Source organism: Protopterus annectens, chromosome 3.part0, assembly GCF_019279795.1.
Source record: "Protopterus annectens isolate FY-2018-M chromosome 3.part0, PAN1.0, whole genome shotgun sequence".
Classification (NCBI taxonomy): Eukaryota; Metazoa; Chordata; order Ceratodontiformes; family Protopteridae; genus Protopterus; species Protopterus annectens.
Genome location: NC_056731.1, coordinates 378,164,668 through 378,179,667, shown reverse-complemented (window position 1 = coordinate 378,179,667; position 15,000 = coordinate 378,164,668). Strand labels below are relative to the sequence as shown.

Genomic DNA, 15,000 nt, shown 5'->3' with positions numbered 1-15,000 from the left:
TTGATTCATACTATTGGTGTGTTCCTCTTACAATCTGCACCTGTCTGGCTAATACATGGGAACTGGCACTCTTCATTACAAACAAGTAATTGGGTTTTGGAACCCACATCCTTCAGCCGAGTCATGCTACTGCATACCTAATATTCTATCATCTTTTTAAGGTTGTCAGTGGAATATGTGTTTTCTGTCCCTATCAGACCTCTCATACCATTGGGGAAAAATATATACTGAATCAGGGACACGGCCTAACAACATCAGGGATACATTTAAATTATTGGTGCTGTTAACGTGGCACATTGACAGACTCTGAGCATATGAATTCATATACATTTTCTGAAGTAAATGATGTTTATAACTCTTAATTGTTATCATTATTCATTACGTGTAATTCACCACCTTTCCTCCAAATGTCACAAGTTTTAGGAGGGATTAAGTGGGACAGTGTTAGAAAGTCAGTTGAAATCAGGGACATCCCTGGAAATTGGGGACAGTTCAGAGGTATGGTCCCTATTTGTTCCCCCAATGGTTAATGTCCTGTCCAGTGGATGTGCTCTTAGGGGTTGAGAGGTATGGGCGTCAGCTATGCCCATTTCGAAATATTACTTACATCCCCGGGGCAGTCCTAATACGACTGCGCCAGCCAACACCTGCACGCCTAGGCCCATAATTGCATACCCATAGTTCCCCCACCTGCCATTCTTCTACAGCACTCATCCTTACTGTGGGTGCAGGTGGGGTATAAACATACCACTACACACTGCCCACTCTTCAGCTCATGTGATTGATGGTGACTACTGATATCTTACATATTGATCTGTTCAGCCAGATATTTCTTTTAAAAATATTCTTTTACAACATAATATCTATGCATTTTGTACACCAATAGATGTCATTTATGATTTTGAATACTCATTCCACCCTATTAGAAGCGGATGGGCATCTTTTTAGTATTCAAATTTGTATCTGATAATCACTTCAAAACTAATGTTTAGAACTAATTGACCTTTGAGAATGAGAGGAATAACCCCTAAGTTCAGTCCTATTTTTTGTTACAAAAGGAATCCGATTATAGAGTAGCAATACAATAGTGGCCTTTTTTGGTTTGCTAATAGGATACACTTTTGTGTCTCTTGGTGCCATATTAACCACAGGTATATGATTGTCCTCTTGTAAAATTTTAAGTGGGTGATTTGTCTTTGGTTTGGTTTTGCATACGGCAATCCCTTTCTTCCATTTGCGGCTCAAACTTGTGCATACCAAATTTTGGGAAATTTTTATTTTATTCCTTGACAGTTGCCTAGGTTATACTATTGAGTAGCAGCAGAGTTTCAATTTAAATTTATCTTTATTACAGCCTGTCCTGTTACGTAACAGATTGGCAACTTATTGTCATGGATCTTCATAAATTACTCTCTGGGCTTTGTGCCGATAAGGATGACATTCAGGTTTTTGGCATCAGGTCGATGCATGTTGGCTCTACAGAAAGTCTTCACTCAGATCCAGTTGACGGCTAAAATCTGTTATTTACCCAGTTGAGCAAAAAAGTTAAAACACTACGGACAAATATTTGGCATTTGAAATTATTTAAAGCCTATCAAAATCAAAATATAACTCCCAGAGGTCTCAGGTCTAAAGTACAGCCTTTGGTTAGTATACCTGATGACACTTTACTTAAAGATTGGTATCAAGCTCAGCAAGAAGCCTCTATGTCATTTGTCAATATATTGGCATCTTTTTATGACAGAATGGTACAGCCAAACATTGGTGAAGTTGAAAAAATTTGTAATGATCTTAAACAATTTGAAGAACAGACTAGTTTTCAAGAATGCCTTAGCAAACTGTCAAAGGAACTCATTGGGTTTGAAAACAATCTAAAGATTAAAAAACTGCATACGTTCTCAAGGGATAAGGAAGATTATGATCGGGGTAGACAGTTTGAGTCGCATAGGGGGGTAAGATTTGCAGATGGTACCAAAAATGCCACTACCATTCGCAAAAAGAGGCCAAGATCAATACTTAAAAAAAAGGTGTTTCTTCAAACACAACCTACGATGAGGAGTCCTCCACCACGGACACAGAACCCATACACATTGAGTACTCGCCAGATTCTAAAAGGGGACGTGTTTCTGAACACCCTTTAGGAGTAGGAAACACAGGGGAGGACGGAAACATAAGGGTAAAAAGTTTGGAGGACCTATTCCAATCAATAGTGAAATAGTTGCTCAATGCACCAATGTACATAATATTTCACAACGTGTTTTAACATCTGATGAACAAGCATTGCTTAATAAAGGTCTAGGATTCATCCCTGGCTTTTTTATTGATGAGAGTACTTTTGTTTCTGATATTACAGCTTTTTGTAGAAAAATTAATCTGAAATTGTTTTTTGGGGAACAGGATCACCAAGAACAAGCTCAAAGATCTTCTGAATTTAGATTTCATCAGTCCAATTTCAATCCACAGATGGACAAATATGTGTCCATTTTTCAGCAAGCTGTCATCAAAGATCTACATTTTCATTTAGATTCAGATACGATAATCAAACATAATCTATCAAAAGCTGAACAACATGCTTTCAGGGATCTTAGGAGCAATACTAACATTGTCATTCTTCCTGCTGATAAGGGCGGTGCGGTGGTAGTCATTATTGGGATGAGGGAAATAGACAGTTGTCTAACCCTCGTCATTACATGAAAATGCCCACTGACCCTACTCCTAACTATAAAAAGGAAACTGATGATTTTTTACAAGATGCGGTTGAGGAAGGCATTATTAGCGCTAATACCAAAACACATCTAACAGTTGTTGACCCTGCTAAACAATACTTATACTTCATTACCCAAGATTCACAAATCCTCTCATCAACCACCGGGTAGACCTATAGTTTCAGGCATTGGATCACTTACTGAACTGTTGTCAGTATTCCTTACTGACAAACTTAAACCATTACTTCCCTTCATCACAGCTAGACTTAAAGATACTACTGAATTTTTGCAAATTGTTTCGGATTCCCAACTTGAACCCCATTGGCTTATGTGCACCCTTGATGTAAAATCATTATACACCAGTATTCCACACTGGGCGGGATTAGCTGCTATGGAGTTTTGGTTGAATAGAGCTAACATACATCGTTCTGGTTTTAATACCCTTCTTATTTGCATGGCTGAACACATCCTTACTAAAATGTTTTTTTAATTTCAGCAGGATTGCTATTGGCAAATACAAGGGACAGCAATGGGTGCCTAAGCCCCAATTTATGTTGACCTCTATATGGGATATGTGGAGGAGCACATTATTTATGATGAACTTCATAATCTATATTTGCCTGAGATTGATAGTTGGAGAAGATACCTGGATGACTGTTGGCTAATTTGGAAAGGAGGCATCCAATATTTGGATGAATTTGTAGAACATCTAAATGGAAATATATGGGGCGCTGAGTTTACGGTAGATTATCATCAAAATGAAATCCATTTTCTTGATGTATTCTTACAGCGCCAGCCTGATAACACATTAAAAACTAGTGTATATCGTAAATTTCCTGAATACAACACCTTGCTACATGCCAACAGTCTCCATCCTAAGCATATTATTAATAATATTCCCAAATCTCAGTTTTTGCGTCTCAAAAGAATTTGCTCCTCTCAACAGGATCTGACACAACATCATGAAGATCTAGCCAATAGATTTATAGCAAGGGGTTATGCAAAACATAATGTCAATTCAGCCTTACAATGGTCAAAAAATAGATCAAGGGACACATTATTACAATATCAACCACATCATAAGTGTGACAATCAGGATACTCTGAGGCTTGTGACCACTTATGGTAGGAACACAGTGAACTTTTTAGACATAGTTAATAAGCACTGGGATATTCTTAAAACTCATTCGAAGTTGGATATGTTTCTGGGGGACAGATGTTTATTCTCATATAAAAAGGGCAAAACCCTAGGGTCTCATTTTTCACATTACAAAAAATCATTTTTTCGAGATGACAATTAACTCTTATGGAGGACAAATTGGTTGGATCATATCCTTGTGGACATTGTTCCTTTTGTAAATATATATTCAAAACTAAAACTTTTACCAGCAGAAATACTGGACAACTTTATAATATACACTGTTTTGGTAATTGTAGTATGGACTGGGTTGTTTATCTTGCCACATGTACTTGCCAAGCCTTCTATGTGGGTCAGACATCCAGACAACTTAGGGTTAGAATGTCTGAACATATGGGTGAGATCAGAAATGCCCGGGTTACCAATGCCTTATATAGACATACATTGAATCATCCTACTGCCAAGTTTTCATTTGCTATTATTGATAATATTACAGGCAACCAGTCCTTTAAAATACTCAATAGTAAAGAAAGAAAATGGATAGTAAAATTAGGTGCTCTTTTTTCCCCTGGACTTAATGATAAATTATAATGATTCTTCTGTTAAGTTTTTGTGCCCTGTATATTTATGTGTTTTTTATTTAATCACAATTTGTTTTTTGTAATAATTTCTTTTGCATAATATATTTATAATGTGTTTTTAATTTCCTAACAGGATATGATGTCAGAATTTTGGATTGGAACAGGTACTTAAGGTGGGTTTTTTTTCCCATTGCCTCTGTTTATACTACTGATGAAAGCTATGTGCTGAAACTGGTCTAGTTCCAATAAAGATTTTTTCATACATCTAGGTGCTGGCTTTACATTTGGTTACACATAAGGTTGATGTCCTTCAAGGATGCATCTGCAGTCCTTACAAATGGGTTGTCCTGTCGTCAGGCAGCCCTTCGGTTGGCCGGATTCCAAAGTCTGGGTCTGGCCTCGGCTGGTGTCGCACTTCACCCGACGTCATAGCTGCAGTTCTTCGGGTATAAAGGCATCAGCCGACGCCATCTTCCTCAGTCTTTCTTGCCGCGTGGCGCCCGAAGCAGAAGCTGTTCGCAAGTGCCGGCCGGTCAGAACCAGAGATTACTACTACCGAAGACTTCTAAAAAGCTAAGTACCCCGTTGGGGACTCTTTCTTGCCTCAGCCGATGTCAGAAAAAGTGAATAACTGTTTAACTTGTGGGAAACAAATACCTCATAAAGATTTACACTCCTACTGCTTACCTTGCTTAGGCCCAGACCACGACGTAGCAGCTTGTCTAGCCTGTGCTTCTTTCAACCGACGGACGCTTAGACGTCGGTCGGAATTTGCTGAAGAGTTTTTCGGCTCCGCTTTTGCTTACATTATGCCGTCGGATACTCCGACTACGCAAATTTCTAAAAAGCGCAAGGAAAAGGACCGACACTTGCGGTTCCGGCCGAAACCGCGGTTAAGCCAACCGCGAGTGTCTCGGTTTCGGCTGAAACCGAGTCCACGGTTCTTCCTTCGGCCGAAAACTTACCTCTTACCGAGGCCTCATCTAGCTTGGCTGAATCTGCTACTGAAATCCCACCTGCTCTTGCAGGTTCACAGGATTTATCTGACACTATCCCTTTGGATATTTCCACCCCTGCACGTGGAGCTGCTAGGCCTCCTGCATCCATGTCGATTAAGGCCTTTGCCAGGGCTAAAGCAGCAAAAACTACCAAAACTGTGCCTGCTAGGACCCCCTCTCAAAGGCCTAGCTCTAGTTCACAAATCCTTAGTCTAGCAGAGGATCTCATTTCTTTGATCCGGGGATCCCAACCACATCCAGACAGGACCTCTCACCCACCTCCAGAGAAGAGGACTAGAGTAGAGCCCCCTGAGCCAGTTTCTTCAGATGACTCCTCGGATGATTCAGATAATTCAAACCCTCCAGAGGGCCCCTTTTCTCCTTATGAGGACTCTGATGCAGAAGAGTCCATTCCTTCTGCCTCTCCGCCTGAGGAATTTTCTTTTGGGGAAACCTTGCATGCTATGAGGGAACAATTTCAATGGCAGGGCCAGGATTTTTCAGACTCTAGGAAAAGGCTTAGAACCTTTTTGCATTTGCCACAGCATAGGCCTTTAGCCATTCCTCCAGTACTTACTGTTGTGGATGATGCATTTAATGATGCTTGTACTGCTCCTGATTCTCTACCTCCGGCCCCGGCTAAACCCGATAGGTACTACAGGGTTCCAGACACACATTATCATTTGTATAAGGCCCATTTTGCAGATCCCGAAACTATCTCCCAGGGACCCAAGGCTGTAGCAGCTACCTCTGCCAAAAAACCCCTCCCCTCTGAAAGGGAATCTAGGGCCTTAGAGAGATGGGGTAAAAAAGTTTACACTTCTGCTACTCTTTCAGCTAGGGCCTTGAACTGCCAATTCCACATGATTCAGTATCAGGAATTTATGTTAGACCAGTTAACTAAAAAACTAACCTCTGATGACCCATTAGATAAAAAATCTGTACAGGAAATGGTACATAACATTCAGCAGGTCAGTAATCATTCCTTAAAATGCAGCTATGATGCACTGGAGGCTTCCTTTAGATCAGCCATGACTGGCACAGTGATCAGAAGACATGCATGGTTAAAAGAGCAGTCCTTACCAGACCATGTTAAATCAAAGCTCCTAGATGCTCCCATGGATAAGCTCAATTTGTTTGGCTCCCCTGCACAGCAGGTGCTGAAGAAGGTGGAAGAGAAAGCAAAATCTGTCCTGACAGTCAAGGATTTCTTGCAGGTCCAGCCTCCAAGGTTTAGCAGGAACTGGCCTTCCAAGAATTGGTCCTTTCCAGACACCTCCAGAGCTCCGAGAGGCAGGAATAGGCGCTCAAGAGGCAGGGGTCAATCCAGAGGTGCCTACAGGGACGTCAGTGGCAAAATAACAACCAGCGAGGTGCAGCCACAGATCCAGCCACCACCACTTCCACAGGACAATCACAGTGACTTGGCTCTGGCACCGCCTACCAGGGAACAACTAGAAGCACCCTTAGGCGGGAAGCTAGCCTTATTTTCAGTAAACTGGCATTACATCACAGGAGACAAATGGATTTTACAGACAATAGACCAAGGTTACAGGTTTCACTTCCATACTCTACCAAGGAAGAGAGGAATGCCAAACCTACCTCCAAATCAGAAGACAGAAGCTCTAGAACAAATAACTCACTTACTAAGGATGAGAGCTGTAGAAAGGGTACCATCTATGGAACAAGGGCGAGGATTTTACTCCAGACTCTTCCTGGTACCAAGAAAAGAAAACCAATGGAGACCTATTCTCAACCTGTCCGCTTTAAACACATACCTCATTGTTCCAAAATTCAAAATGCTGACCCTACAGCAGCTTCTTCCCATGCTGGGCAAGGAGTCTTGGCTGGTAACTCTAGATCTCAAGGAGGCATACCTGCACGTCCCCATACGACCAAATTGCAGAAGATACCTCAGATTTCTTGCAGGATCAGAGCATTATCAATTCTCAGCATTGCCCTTTGGCTTATCTACTGCGCCCAGAGTATTTACGAAATGCCTGGCATCAGTAATTGCTCATTGCAGGCTTCAGGGAATTCAAATTTACCCTTACCTGGACGACTGCCTGTTACAAGCGGACAACAAAAACAAATTAACAAAAGATTTGGAAAAGGTCATTCATCTACTACAAGCCCTGGGATACACAGTCAATATAAAAAAGTCAAGGCTGATACCATCCCAAAGGATAACCTTCTTGGGTGCAGATCTGGACACATCAAAACAAATGGCATTCCTGACAGTAGAAAACAGGAGCAACTCCTCTCTACTTCATGGCATTAACAAAGCAGAACCTGCTAACAGCAAGAAAAGTCCTGCAAGCCCTCGGTTACATGGCATCCTGCATAATATTGGTTCCAAATGCCAGACTACATATGAGAAAGTTACAGTGGTACCTAAGGAATTTATGGTCTCAGCACAAGCACAGCCTAGAAACCCAAATTCCAATAATTCCATGCCTGAAGCAAGAATTCCAATGGTGGGCTCAGGCCTGTCAATTAAACAAGGGACTGCCCTTCCACAACACTCAGCCAAGCCAGGCCATCACAACAGACGCCTCAGGCCTCGGTTGGGGGGCACACATGATGGACAAGTGCATACAAGGCTTATGGACTCAAGACCAGCTGCACCTACACATAAATCAAAAGGAAATGCTGGCAGTAAAACTGGCAATTCAGGCATTCAGACAATTTCTTCAACAGGGTCAACTGCTGATAAGGATGGACAACACCACAGTTATGTGGTACATCAACAAACAGGGAGGCACACATTCATACCCTCTATGCCGGATGGCAATGGACCTCTGGAATGTGGCCCTGAGCTTCAACATTCAGTTACAAGCAATTTTTGTGCCAGGAAAAGAAAATATACTAGCAGACATCCTAAGCAGAACTACCACGGATGCTCACGAATGGATGCTGCATCCGGACATCTTCAAAACCATTACAGGTAAATGGGGACTACCAGAAATAGACTTATTTGCATCCCCACAACCACCAGCTGAAAAATTCTGCACAAGGACGTACCACCCACTTGCTTGGAAAGTGGACTCCCTATCCTTCAGTTGGAAAAACCTGACAGCATATGCATTCCCACCTCTTCCTTTGATGCACAAGGTGCTATTGAAGATCAAAGAAGACCGTCCAAGGATCATCCTGATAGCTCCAGACTGGCCAAGGCAACATTGGTACCCATTACTGAGGAGCATGTCTCGAGAACAAATATGGCCTCTGCCCCTTGTTCCCTGCTGTTAACACAGAACAACTTCAAAACCCTACATCCAAACCTGAAAACACTGCAGCTGGCTGCCTGGAGCATTGCATAAGACCAAATAACCCAGATTTATCTCAAAGGGTTAAAGACATTATCTTGGAGGCTCGCAGACCCTCAACAAGAAAAAAATTATTCAGCAAAATGGAAAAGATATCTCATTTGGAGTACAGCAAAAGGAGAAAATGTGGCACTGGTAAACATAGCTAACGTCCTGGAATACTTGGCAGAGCTCTTCCACAACGGCCTGTCTTATTCTTCCATTAAGATTCATGCATCAGCTATTTCAGCAGAATACAACTTGGATCCTCCAGTCTTCTCACATCCTCTACTCAGGCAGTTTCTGAGAGGAATTAAAAACGTAAAACCACCTAGGAAGCCACCATTGCCAGCATGGGACTTGAACTTTGTGCTAGAAAAGTTGACACTCCTCCTTCGAACCAGCAGCAACAGCAGAATTACAGTACTTATCATGGAAAACTGCTTTCCTGCTTGCAATCACTTCAGCAAGAAGGGTATCCGAGCTACAGGCATTAATGGCAGTACAGCCCTTCCTGATCTTCCATCAAGATAGAGTGTCCATGAGAACTAATCCTACTTTTATGCCAAAGGTGGTCTCCAGGGTATCTTTAAATCAAGCTATCCACCTACCTACATTCTTCCCCAACCCACAGAACAGGGAGAAAGACTGTTGCATACCTTGGATGTACATAGACAATTACGTTACTACCTGGACAGGACCAAGAGCAATAGAAAAACTGACCAGCTACTGGTAGCATATGCAACAGGAATGGAAGGAAAAGCAATTTCGAAACAGACAATCTCTAAGTGGATAGGGAATTGCATTAGATTTTGTTATTCCTACCATGGGAAGGAAACTCCAGAAAACATCAGGCCTCACTCTACAAGGGCTACAGCCACTACCACAGCTTTTTTACGAGGAGTGGCTACCAAGGACATTTTAGAGGCTGCTACTTGGAGCTCCGTGCATACATTTGCCAAGCATTATAATTTACCTTTATACTCCAGATCCCGAGCAGGTTTTGCCACTGCTGTTTTGCAAGGGATTTTAACTACACCATAATTTTATTTCTCCTCCTCCCCCAGTTTGGCTATGGTATTCTACCCATTTGTAAGGACTGCAGATGCATCCTTGAAGGACATAGTACAGTTTTGTACCTACCATAAATGTAGATGTCCGATAGGCATACATCTGCAGTCAGGATTACCCACCCTCCTTCCCCTCTGTGGTACTCCTAGGGTATTTGCCCATCTTGTAGCTAGCTGGGGAAATCTATTATGGTGTATTTGTTTGTATATATGTACATACATGCTTATTTTTTGTTTGCTCTCTACTATTTGGAACCATTTGCATTTATCCAAATTTAGCCTTCCTAGAGGGCACCTGGCATCTGGGGCAAGAAACACTGAGGAAGATGGCGTCGGCTGATGCCTTTATACCCGAAGAACTGCAGCTATGACGTCGGGTGAAGTGCGACACCAGCCGAGGCCAGACCCAGACTTTGGAATCCGGCCGACCGAAGGGCTGCCTGACGACAGGACAACCCATTTGTAAGGACTGCAGATGCATGCCTATCGGACATCTACATTTATGGTAGGTACAAAACTGTACTTTTGCCTTGCACCAGTCGTACTGGCTAGCTCTTTCCTGTTTACACTGCCCACTCTCCCCGTGTCGGGACACATGCCGTACGTTGTGTCGACCCATGAGTTAGGCTTGCACAACCTACTGGTCCGTGTACATCTACAACCTGGTTTGATAAGTCATTACCGGGACTGCCTCTGATGATCATTAATTTTTGGTGTCCCACAAGGGACATCGATGTCTATGTTTCAAGATTAGACCTGGCAGGTCTCTCTCACTGGTAGTATCCTGCCGGTGGTCTGGGAAGCAGTGGTGTGTTTACCTTTTTTGTGTGTCTGTATGTCTCACCAGCCTAGCTGGGGGTTGGGGGGGGGGTTGATGCTTAGTGTTACACGTTTGTTTATTGGAACCGTCACCCCCATATGCATGGCCTGTGAACATATGTTACTCATAACTGCTATATCATATCCTAGCTATATACATGTGTATATTTACAGTCACATATATATATATATATATATATATATATATATATATATATATATATATATATTTACAGTACTATATACAGATATATCTGTATGTATGCATACATGTATATTTATATTTTGCTGTCTATATATATATATGTATATGTCTGCAACCATATCTATATATATATATATATATATATATATATGTATATATATATATATATATATATATATATATATATATATATATATATATCTATATATATATATATATATATATATATATATATATATATATATATATATATATATATATATATATATATATATATATATATAGATATATATATATATATATATATATGTGTGTATATATATATATATATATATATATATATATATATATATATATATATATATATATATATATATATATATATATATATAGATATATATATATATATATATATATATATATATATATATATATCTATATATATATTTATACATATATGCATATATATATTTATATATATATATATATATATGTGTGTGTGTGTGCCTGTAAAGCAATGCATACCCCGTGCAAACATGCTTACTGGTGTTTATATATGCTTGAACCTGCTTACTAGTGCCTTATTCATTATGACACTGACACTTCACTCCAGTTACCTTTTAATTGCTATTTTGCAGGTTATACAGCAGACAGATGTTGCAATATGTTCATGTACAGATTACCGGTGGTAAATGGTATGTGATGCAGTGGGATTCGGTACGGGAATGTCTGTTCGTTAGGCGGTTGCTCTAACCAATACACTATTGCTGTGCTGCTTCATTTGCATATATACCCATGGCTCCTGGTTCTCCAAACACACACCCCAACACCTCCCTAACACTGCAGTCATCCATTCTCCAGTCGGATTCACGGTGTATCCACACCACTACACATTGGCCACTCCCTACTCCTGTAGACCCATCTCATCAGTTGACTCACTCCACGTATCCTCAGAACTCCCAAACGTTTAGTCCACAAACAATGGTGACATGAGCGACCAAAAGAATACTATTTGCAGTTTTTGGGTTGTCCCACATGGGACACGCATGTGTTTATGTCAAGATTATACTCTATACTTCATTACATCCTTACTCCCATTAACATGACACTACAATAAATTAATACGTATGACTATGTGGTAACGCACACGTTACACATGAGAGTCTAATTATGTATGTGTTCGGCATATTTCTTTTACAAATAGACCGGTTTAGTAATTGGTATTCCATAGCAGGCAGATCACAGGAATGATTCCATTTATGGGAAAGTCCTCACATTTGATTATTTTCAGCACAGCACTGACTTTGGACATTGTACACATCTCTGCGTTTTAGCAGTTTCGTTCCATCCCTCTTCTGCACAACCTATTATTCTGTCTACTGTCGAGGTTTGTAAGGGCACATTCACGTTATTTATGTTTGCAAATGGAATGAATGTGTTACAGAGAATGTACTTCTACATACTGATGTCTGCATGTATGTATGCATATATACTTGTAACGAACTCGCTGACCTCCACAGGGCGGTCCAATTAGAACCAGCCCATTCAACCCTGGCATGCCTGGCTCCATAATTTCATACCCATAGTTCCTCCACCCCACCCGTGTTCAAAATACACGCATACCATCCATTGTCCACTTGTTATTGCAGCCATGGCACGCCTCCACACACGCCCTCTCCCAAGCGTTAGGGGCCCTATACGTATGTTGTCCCAACCCATGTATTCTCAGGCTCTCTCACCATTTAGTTCTTGAACATACCTGCACTTGCTTGTGTAATGGTCTTATGGCCAAATGGTCTATCAATTTTTGGGTAGTCCCACCAGGGACTACCTTCTGTGTGTAAAGTAGACTTAGCAAATCAACAGTGTTACTCCCACTGGTAATATCCTGCCTATGGTGTGAGTAGCAGTGCTTTGCTCACTCCTGCCCAGCTGGATATGACATACGCTGACAATGTTATATAATACTGGGGTTGCTGTTGATTCCCTTCTCATTCATTTTGTATGCTTTATTGTTACGTCGTTCTTTCTTCATATATATATATATATATATATATATATATATATATTTATATTATATATCTGTATATACTTATATACATTTCCTATGCTGGGCACTGCTTAGACCCACGCATGTGCACTCAGACTTGCTTGCTGGTACCTATATGTGTTTACTGCTGCTTATTTGTGCTTACACCTGCTTACTAGTACCTTATTCATTATGACAGTGACACTTTGCTTGAATGATATTTAAGTTAAATATCTCATGCGATAATCTTATGTCGGTTTTATGGCAAAACGACATTCATTCCACATGGAAAATGATATGCGCTATTGTTGCGCTCGAACCGTGAATGCCTGTTTGTTAGGCGGATGCTCTAAACACTACACTATTGACATTTACGTTGATTCTGCATGTTTTTCTCTGTTTGAATGAATATGATGTGTAAGCTACGCTCGGCGAAGGGCAGCGACGCGCAGACACTCTGCGCTTTGTTTACACCTTCGATATTGCAGCAATTTAAATGTATAATAGGGACACAGGGAATCTAATTGTGAAAGTTCTAGGGACAGGGCTCAACATTCCACTACGTGCTTGCGTATTTACTACTTCGATTTTATTTCACTGTTCGTGGACACTCTTGTATGCTTAACATACATTTCAGTATCCACGGACACTGAATTACTGACTTACTATTAGGGGCAAGCTCTACTAGTAGGCATAGTAAGTTTTGCAAGTGTCTGGGCATGTTTACTCCTCCGTAGAGCACTTGTACACGCCCCCTACACTTGCACACGTTTCCTGTGCACGTTGAGGGTGCGGCGGCGCGCCCTCATACATATTCATATGGTGCTGCTGTGCCATCTGTAGTGAGGATGCTCGGCGCAAGGTTAAAACTGTCCTTGGGCCGAGCTTCTTGAATCCCGGGGTGTATCTTGCACCTAGGATAACTGAGTTGACTTTGATGAGATCAGTACATGTGTTTGTGTGAGCTGCAATGGTTCAAGTGGCAGACCTTACTTATGTCTACACAAATCTGTATTTCAGTAATAGTTGATGAGCTTCTAAATTTTTGCTGAAGAAGTATGACAATGGTTCAACAATTTTATGCAGACATAGCACTAGATTATTTCAATGGCAAGCATAGAAACATATTTCCATATTTAGTAATCAGTGTGGAAATGTAAAGACCTACAGATTTGGTCAAACAGATGAGACGGTATCTACCAAATCAGCTTTTTGGAATTATATTCCAGAATGTGCCAAATCAAGGTAAACAGCCTGCTTTCCAATGGCTAATGATATAAAAGACATGCATTTGAATTGCTAAAGTGATGCAGTGATTATGGGATGATTGAAGAGGATGGCAAGCTATTTTTCGAGCACCAAGAATTTCAGCCTAAGTGGCTCAAGTAGTGCATACAGATAGCTGTCTCAATGGCACAGAGGGATGAACTCCTGACTTTGATCCAGATGACCCAGGAACAGTTACTGACTTGGCTACTGAAAGAGTGGACAAGGAGGAGTGGGAATGAGTGGACAAATGCAGTTCATCCATCCTGAGGTGAAGGAAGCAGTTTGGTCTGCAGCAATACCAGCACATCCTGCTAAAAGAGGTACACAGCATACAGCATAAGAGATTTAATGATGAAGACATAGCACCACCCAAAGCTGTGATTATGCCCTACATCCATGTTTAATTCTACAGAAGCACACAAATGCACTGGTAAGGAAGTGTAGAGAGCTAAGTGACTTAGCTGCCAGAGGAGTGATTGTGTTAAACAAAACAAAATAAAACAAGGCTACCATGGATGACAGTAGTCTGGGAGTTTAGTATTCTCTCTTGTCCTTATAGTCTGAACAAAGGTGAGATTATCAAAGTATCCCCTAACAAAAAGTGCAGTTATCGCCATGGTGGGATGTGGAGTGCAAGAAACATGACTTGACAGGGAATCAAATGGATCAATAGGCCATCCAGGGGGTAACCTAAAGATTGTGCAGGTTAAGGAGAAATTCAGTATAAAAAGCAATAGTATGTGCATTTATGTTTAGATAAAAACTTTATTTTCAGTCTTACAGTGCACCATAAGAATATCAGTTTCTACTAGACAAACACATTATTATTTGGGAAAAAGTATAGTAATCTAGGTCTGATTGCTGATTCAGAAAGTTATT

The 15,000-nt window shown here is 40.9% G+C and overlaps 1 protein-coding gene across 3 annotated transcripts in view; it reads left to right on the top strand.

The window, feature by feature from the left end:
* SPATA48 (spermatogenesis associated 48) overlaps nucleotides 1–15,000 on the top strand; it is an 830,213-nt gene that overhangs the window by 139,681 nt on the left and 675,532 nt on the right. The gene's annotated exons all lie outside the window — the stretch shown is intronic.